We start from the raw sequence: 9422 nt of genomic DNA on the forward strand, positions 1-9422 counted from the left end.
GTCCAGTTGTGACATATGCGAGTGTTGTCCAGCTGTGACATATGTGTTGTCCAGCTGTGACATATGTGTGAGTGTTGTCCAGCTGTGTATGTGAGTGTTGTCCATGTGACATGTGGAGTGTTGTCCAGCTGTGACATATGTGTGAGTGTTGTCCAGCTGTGACATATGTGTGAGTGTTGTCCAGTTGTGACATATGTGTGAGTGTTGTCCAGCTGTGACATATGTGTGAGTGTTGTCCAGTTGTGACATATGTGTGAGTGTTGTCCAGTTGTGACATATGTGTGAGTGTTGTCCAGCTGTGACATATGTGTGAGTGTTGTCCAGCTGTGACATGTGTGAGTGTTGTCCAGCTGTGACATATGTGTGAGTGTTGTCCAGCTGTGACATATGTGTGAGTGTTGTCCAGCTGTGACATATGTGTTCAGGTGTGACATGTGTGAGTGTTGTCCAGCTGTGACATATGCGTGAGTGTTGTCCAGCTGTGACATATGTGTGAGTGTTGTCCAGTTGTGACATATGTGAGTGTTGTCCAGCTGTTGTGACATATGTGAGTGTTGCTTCCAGTTGACATATGTGTGAGTGTTGTCCAGTTGTGACATATGTGAGTGTTGTCCAGCTGTGACATATGTGAGTGTTGTCCAGCTGTGACATATGTGTGAGTGTTGTCCAGCTGTGACATATGTGTGAGTGTTGTCCAGTTGTGACATATGTGTGAGTGTTGTCCAGCTGTGACATATGTGTGAGTGTTGTCCAGTTGTGACATATGTGTGAGTGTTGTCCAGCTGTGACATATGTGTGAGTGTTGTCCAGCTGTGACATATGTGTGAGTGTTGTCCAGCTGTGACATATGTGTGAGTGTTGTCCAGCTGTGACATATGTGTGAGTGTTGTCCAGCTGTGACATATGTGTGAGTGTTGTCCATTGTGACATATGTGTGAGTGTTGTCCAGCTGTGACATATGTGTGAGTGTTGTCCATCCAGCTGTGACATATGTGTGAGTGTTGTCCAGCTGTGACATATGTGTGAGTGTTGTCCAGGTGTGACATATGTGTGAGTGTTGTCCAGCTGTGACATATGTGTGAGTGTTGTCCAGCTGTGACATATGTGTGAGTGTTGTCCAGCTGTGACATATGACATATGTGTGAGTGTTGTCCAGCTGTGACATATGTGTGAGTGTTGTCCAGCTGTGACATATGTGTGAGTGTTGTCCAGCTGTGACATATGTGTGAGAGTGTTGTCCAGCTGTGACATATGTGTGTGAGTGTTGTCCAGCTGTGACATATGTGAGTGTTGTCCAGCTGTGACATATGTGAGTGTTGTCCAGTTGTGACATGTGTGAGTGTTGTCCAGGTGTGACATGTGTGAGTGTTGTCCAGTGTGTGACATGATGTGTGAGTGTTGTCCAGTGTGACATATGTGTGAGTGTTGTCCAGGTGTGACATATGTGTGATTGTTGTTCCAGTGTGACATATGCGTGAGTGTTGTCCAGGTATGACATGTGTGAGTGTTGTCCAGGTGTGACATGTGTGAGTGTTGTCCATGTGTGACATATGTGAGTGTTGTTCCAGTGTGACATATGTGTGAGTGTTGTCCAGGTGTGACATGTGTGAGTGTTGTTCCAGTGTGACATATGTGTGAGTGTTGTCCAGGTGTGACATGTGTGAGTGTTGACATGTTGTTCCAGTGTGACAGGTGTATGTGTGAGTGTTGTCCAGGTATGACATAATGTGTGAGTGTTGTCCAGGTGTGGCCTTTGTGTGAGTGTTGTCCTGGTCCAGGTGTGACCTGAGTGTTGTCTATGTGTGAGTGTAGTGCAGGTGTGACCTATGTGTGTGTTATCCAGGTGTGACAAATGTGTGTTATCTAGGTGAGACATATGTGTGAGTGTTGTCCAGGTGTGACATATGTGCGAGTGTTGTCCCGGTGTAATATATGCGTGGATAGACATTTTCCAGGTGTGAGTATACCTGTATGGTTTGGCGTCATTCACAGAAGGGTTGTTACCCTAGCGTGTGTTATAGTAGAGTGGATGGATGGATGTTACTCTGAAGGCGACATTCAAGTGTTAATCATCATGTGTGTGATGGCATCCGAATCTGCTGCAGCCTGGCTTTGTTTCCTGGCAAGTTGCAGCCTGGCTTTGTTTCCTGGCAAGTTGCAGCCTGGCTTTGTTTCCTGGCAAGTTGCAGTCTGGAACACGTGGCATATTTCGGGGAACGTAATTGTTAAACCAAGCATATGTGGTGATTCTGAACTCCCGATATTACACAATATGACATCATGATGTTAGAAGTCACGGGGTTGTTCAAAAAGCGATTAACTAGAAGAGGTGTTATACTTCTAAATATACAATATATATGTACCACGTGGAACTGCATGTCTCATGAAAGGCTATTGGGGTCAGGCATAATTGCAAGCCTACAAATGATTCACAATGTCGGGTTTTTTTATCAAGAACAATTTAGTTATAAACGATAAAATGCATTGTTTCATTGTCTAAAAAGCAGGTTAAATTCATATCTGGCATTGGCGGTATACTATTATTAACGACGTAATATAACTATTACAAGCTCGGCTTTGCACATTGTTGAATCCATGTACGTGTGCGTCCGGACTTCCGTTGGTGTTCTAGTGATTACCAAGTGAGATATCAGGCCCCCTCAAATTCATCGACGACCAGCACACGTTTTACCTCCTAGTTCCATGCACCAGGCAGTGAAACAGGTGTTGGTTTGACGGGGCCATGGGATCGAACCAACTACCTTCCGGTTTCTAGGAAGATGCTCTGTCAGAGGTAACGCCATAGTCCTCCCTTAGAAGGGCAAGAATCCATAAATCTGTCCCACTGAACATCTTTGGGATGTTATTAGCCAAGACATCAGCGATCGCCCAGACACGAGACGAGCATTTCCTTCGTCTTCAACGTGAGTGGCGTGCTGTCATTCGGAACCATATCAAAGGCGTATCACGCAGTGTAAGGAGGCAATTCGCCAGAGACACGGGGACACACCAGATAGTGGCATGTGATCACGTTGTGAATTATGAATGACCACTGCTCCAGATACCCTGCAAAAACTCATGTTTACTTGTTCCTATCTTATCTCAGTATTTCACGTGCTATAGTCACATTTTAGTACTTATACTTTATCTTAATATGAAAAAATACTTCAAACACATTCCAAGGTCTCCAGAAATGTATTTCTTATTGTAAGACTGGTCTTCACTTCAAAAATTACTCCTGCATCCAGTTTGGGGACATATTGTCTGAATTCTGGATATTTTAGAACGCTTTAGATTAACCAATTCCTGAAATTACTGAAAGCAGTGGTAGAAAAGCAGTACATGTATACAATAAAATCATCCTGACTTAAATCATTATTTAGTCATGTGATATTTTGACTTCCCAAAGTATCATGAGCACATAAACAATAAAAAAATCAAACTGCACTTTTCTGACAACTTTATTCTTGAGATTTATATATTATATACATTACATGCAATGTAATGTAAGTATGGTTTGACAACATATGTTTTGAATTGAAAAAAGGACATATAAAATACCAGGCCTGTACAATCAACCAACAGAGAAGTATGAGGACATGTCTAACATGGTAGAGGGATGAACCACCAGGTGCAGCTGTCACATTCAACACCCAAACACTGCTTACAACAATACACACACAGTAAACAAGATGTAGCACTGAGAAAGGGATTCACCAGAATGTCCTAAAAGGCCATGCAAACGCTCATGAAGTGCTAGTTAAAGGGTATGGGATCAGACAACACAGCATATTGCGGATTTGGGATACAAATATATGCTACCCTGGAGCTGCACTCTTTGGAAAGGAACTGGCTTCTATTAACTGGTAAGGTGGGACACAGCGGTATTGGTATCTGTAATTATGCAGACTTTTTCTAAAGATAGTCAAATATTCAACCATAAGTACCAAGATTGAGCAGTAATAGGAGTGGTGATAAAACAAAATTGGCAGTGAAAGATTTGTCTGCAGTGTTTCAGGACTTAACGTGACTGAATGTTGTCTTTTACTCAATGCCAAGTGGCAACCAGAAGCCTATTTCCACTGTTTTGTGAGGAAAAGGGCAATTTGTAATCAGACTACAGTAAAGGGAACTTAAAGAGTAAGTGAGTCAGCAAAATTGCATTAATCTACCATAATCACTTCAGCAAGCAAGTGTAAATCGCAAATGTGTCCCACAAAGTGAACTTTGTGCAAAAACTGTCAAAACACCCATAATATCAACATAGGCTTATGATCTATGCGCTGTAACTGCTCTATCTGGGCCTTGGAATGAAAATTCAACATTACCCTGTACAAGTCTGAGATAGCAGTTTAAACATGTATTACATACCACTTGAGACATTTTACACCGTGATATTGCCAGTAAAGGTGTTAAACGCAGAAACTGTCTTCAGCTGTATTACGACATGTTCATATGGTGGTGTTAAATAAATAAAGCAAGCACATGTTCCACAGGTAATGATACCAGTGAAAAAATTTAGACAATTTTAAAATAAATTTAAATACTTCTTCAAAGCTGTTTCCATTTCACTTCTACCATGACTGCAGTAAATACTGGATTGTGATTGGTTAAATAAAGTCATTCAGAGGTATATAATCGCGTTATATACCTCTGATTTTCAAACACAGCATGTAGTTTTTTTAATCTTAATAACATGGTTATGGTAGAATGGAGATAAACATTGTGTGTTGGAAAATCAGAGATGTATGACGAAATGATAATAGCTCTAAATATTTCACTTAAAGCTACTTTAATCTTGTTATATACCTCTGAGTTTCCAACACAGTATGTTCATCTCCTAAATGGTTGTTGGGTTATCTTACCTAAATACTGAACTAAACATATTCACTTCTGTAATTTAGTTCACTTCAATAATATAAATGTACTTATTGTCATTCACTTCCTTAAAGTGTGTTTGAATATTCTTGTCCATATGCGACATGTTCTAATACAAGCGTCAAGGTTATTGTGCCAAAGCACAGTGTGGCCACACAAAGCAGAATACCTAGTATCATGGGATGAGTCAGCCCTGTGGCAGTACATACTACACATGATCAGGAACGAAACATATCAAATTCATCTCTTAACTTGGCTACAACACATTTCAGTAAGAAAGAAAGAAATTACAAAGGAAGTAATGTCAAGGTTTGAAAATACCATAGTTAAAAATACAAAGGACACATGTGGATTCATTAGCTAATGAATTACACTGAGTACCCCTGTCAGTTACATCATCTACAGGATGAAGAAGAGTAACAGACCAGGCAGTGGATATTGTCAATGATATAAAGTGTATATGATAGCTTGTAACTGTCTAGCAAACACACTGCAGCCTGGCCACCACATACTGTGATGAAATATAGTCAAAGATGAGTACATTGTTGTGACATAGACATGATACAATTGTTGACTGGTGAGCAATTGCTTCTGTCTCCTCAAGCTGCTTCCAGACACAGCACCTTGCTATCCTGATACTGTACTGTACAATGTTACACATGTACAATCTTGACAACACAGCACCTTGCTATCCTCACAGTACTGTACTGTACTGTACAATGTTACACATGTACAATCTTGACAACACAGCACCTTGCTATCCTCACACAGTACTGTACTGTACAATGTTACACATGTACAATCTTGACAACACAGCACCTTGCTATCCTCATACTGTACTGTACTGTAAAATGTTACACATGTACAATCTTGACAACACAGCACCTTGCTATCCTCATACTGTACTGTACTGTAAAATGTTACACATGTACAATCTTGACAACACAGCACCTTGCTATCCTCATACAGTACTGTACTGTAAAATGTTACACATGTACAATCTTGACAACACAGCACCTTGCTATCCTCATACTGTACTGTACTGTACAATGTTACACATGTACAATCTTGACAACACAGCACCTTGCTATCCTCATGCTTAGTACTGTACTGTACAATGTTACACATGTACAATCTTGACAACACAGCACCTTGCTATCCTCATACAGTAATGTTACTGTACTGTAAAATGTTACACATGTACAATCTTTGACAACACAGCACCTTGCTATCCTCATACTGTACTGTACTGTAAAATGTTACACATGTACAATCTTGACAACACAGCACCTTGCTATCCTCATACTGTACTGTACTGTAAAATGTTACACATGTACAATCTTGACAACACAGCACCTTGCTATCCTCATACTGTACTGTACTGTAAAATGTTACACATGTACAATCTTGACAACACAGCCAAATGTTGAACACTGCTGTACCTGGAGTACAAAAATATAACCAACTTCTCTCTGGCTCCACTGGTTTAGTTTTGTGCCATGTCTAAATGCCTGACATAGATAAATTACTGAACTGTCAATCAATCAAATAATGCTTTTGTAGAAAACACATTGGCAGTGTCTATTCTAATCAGGTGAACAATTTAGCATAAAAATATAGACGTTCAAACTAGAAATACATAACAGATGAAGTCAGCAAACAGAAGTTAAAGATAAAAGGTCCCAGAAATATCACTGAAATAATCGTATCACTTTCCAACAAGTATTACCCCACATACTACTGAAAAAAAGATAAGGATCACAGCTTCTTTCATATTACAATAGTTAATCTGTCACATCATAACTGTAGTCAATGAAAGAATCATGTGCTCTTAACTTTGTTAATGTAGTATATGACACACTGTCACAATAGGAGTCCATCAACGCCCAAACAGGCTGGGTGACTTTAACGGTTACATAGCACATGTACACTCAACCCTTCAACTGTCTATGTGTAAGGATTTACTGACAGGATGTCAATGGTTTTAAACATCAAATTACAAAATCATCTGCCATGACACTACACTTCAATCAGAGTCAGTAAGCACCACAGCATTTTAAAAAAGGTGGAATACAGCTAGGAACTGAAGTAGGAAGTTGATAACTGAGGTTATTAATGGAGGTATACAGGTCACTGTAGTGGAAGACAGAATAGCCTGGTGCACAACACTGCTGTTCTGAGTACCTGAACCTGACACAACAGAACCGTGGTCAGCACACTTGTGGAGTTGTCCATCTTCTTTCAACAAATCCGGTCTTACAAAGTTGTACAAACATGTTAGCCATTTACAATACTATTCATCAAACTTGATCTATAGGGAAAGCTTACAAATTAAAAAAATTCATCCAAAAATTCATCCCTACGATTTGTCAACAAACTAGTGACAATAAATATAAGGGTCTATCTAGAGGGCATACAAAAAGGTAACAATAACTGGTTTTCTTTAATAACTGCAGAGCACTAACATCAAAGCACGTGGACAATATGATGGACTGGTTGTCTCTAACACATAACCCAACACAGAAAACATGCTTCATAATGTAAACTGAAACAAAACATCTTTGCATGGTTGAGAATAACGTAATATGGTTTGGTGGTAGATCAGTCTCTAATTGATAACAACAAACACAAACCTGACATACTTGACCTGTGGTGATGTTTGGCACACCAAATAAATCATTCACTTTAAATGTTGAAAACATGTCTTGGCTGGCAGCACCATACACACAAATAGCATGCTATCTTCCTTCTCACCGAATGATATTCAAACAACTATGTCGTACACACATACGTAAAACAACCATTCAGCATAAACTCAACGATAACATTATACTTTGGTCACATATTCTATAATAGCAGACTTTATTCCATTCCCTATGTTCTATGAGTTCCATTGAAATACATTTCTAACTTACAATTACCTGTTATTGGAGAAAATAACCAGGGCCTAGATTTTCGAAGTTCTCTTGGCGCTAAGATTGTCGCAACTGCTATACATTAACACAGACTTACGACTATCTTAGTGCTAAGAGAGCTTCGAAAATCTAGGCCCTGAAATGTCTAAGTATCTTATCTGAATAGAAGTTACATTTAGCAGATCGTGCAAATTGGTTGAAGTACTATGAGATTGTAGAACACAGTAAACATTAGACATCTGACTAGTGCTAACTGCTATCTCTGATGCATGGTATGAAGTAAATCGTATCTGACACAAATCATCCTATTTGTGAATCACGACAAACATGATAGCACTGTGACGTGCAGGATGTGCAAATGCTAAATAAAGCTGCTGACTCGGTAAAACAGTGAGGACAGGGTAAATATTCAGACACATCAACTAGTGATAACATATACAATGCTGACCACGTTGTAAAGGAACTAGACAAACCACATCTGAAGCTCCACTCTCTCACATACACACACACACACACCATTCATTGTACAACACACTCGGTAACAATTCCATCTGCATAGGTATGGGTATTCACACCTCAAAATACCCTCATCAATCATTTTTACACAGGAATGAATAGATTAAAATAAATAAGGAAACAGCTTGATGAATGGCCATGCAAGTACGATGTAATATCTTAAATGCTGCATTGTCACTCAGAACATAATGAATACCAATTCATTTCTTAATGCATTAACAAACATTGTAAATACACACGATCATTTTCAGGGGATTTTACATACGTCAAAATATAATTAAATATCAGTGAGAACTTGTATAAGTTCAGAGTAGTTCTCAAGAGATCAAGTAGAACCTTCAATAGACTCTGAGTTGACAATACAGCAACAAGCTTTCAGTGGATGCCACTCAGACAATCATTATGTGAACAAGCCAGAGGTGACATATGGCTAATTATGCCTCTCAAATAAGCACATATTCACCAACATTCATTCCTGTAACAAACTCAAGATGGTTATTCAGTTGAGAAAAAGTGCCATTCTCAACCTCTACTTGAGCTTGGAGTCTATATTCAATATTCATACAGCCTATGTATACACAGTACATCCCTATTAGGGCAAAACATCTATATACTGTCATATTATGTACATTGTCTTGAAAAAGCCTACACTATGAATACATATAATGTATTTTAGTTGTTATTTGATAATTTGCATCAAATTTGACACCTTCATATTTACTGACCAATGAAGCTACCATGATCTGCAAATTGTAGTATTTCCAAAAGCTGACAGAATCAAACACAAGAATAGCACCTCCTACTGTGCCATACAAGCAGCAACCATTTTGTATCTTTCAAGTATGTGTCTGTAATAATTATAGCCTTTCAAAGATTCCCTGGGATATGTACCACCACGATCCACTCTCATTCATTCAGAAATAGTCTCTCAACAAACCAAAATAATTAAATGGAACTTTTACTCAACCTAGTAAATCTTATGTTGTCATGAAATTCAAATCCCCACCCCAACGTATGCAATAATATACTCCCCCTGATATACAATATAGTCCAAATCAGGAATTCAGATTTTAAATATGAACTTCTAGTGGATGGATTTGCATGAAAAATGAA

At 39.1% G+C, this 9422-nt stretch overlaps 1 long non-coding RNA gene across 1 annotated transcript; it reads right to left on the bottom strand.

Moving 5' to 3' along the window:
- Window positions 1-3443: 3443 nt before the first annotated feature.
- Window positions 3444-7816, bottom strand: LOC124253404. Its single transcript, XR_006892202.1, has 2 exons — window positions 6169-7816; window positions 3444-5961 (listed from the first exon to the last, which is right to left on the bottom strand). It is a non-coding gene; the product is annotated as an uncharacterized LOC124253404 (long non-coding RNA).
- Between the last annotated feature and the right edge of the window lie 1606 nt (window positions 7817-9422).

This window comes from Haliotis rubra, unplaced genomic scaffold, assembly GCF_003918875.1.
Source record: "Haliotis rubra isolate DU_JTF1 unplaced genomic scaffold, ASM391887v1 Scf54, whole genome shotgun sequence".
NCBI lineage: Eukaryota > Metazoa > Mollusca > Gastropoda > Lepetellida > Haliotidae > Haliotis > Haliotis rubra.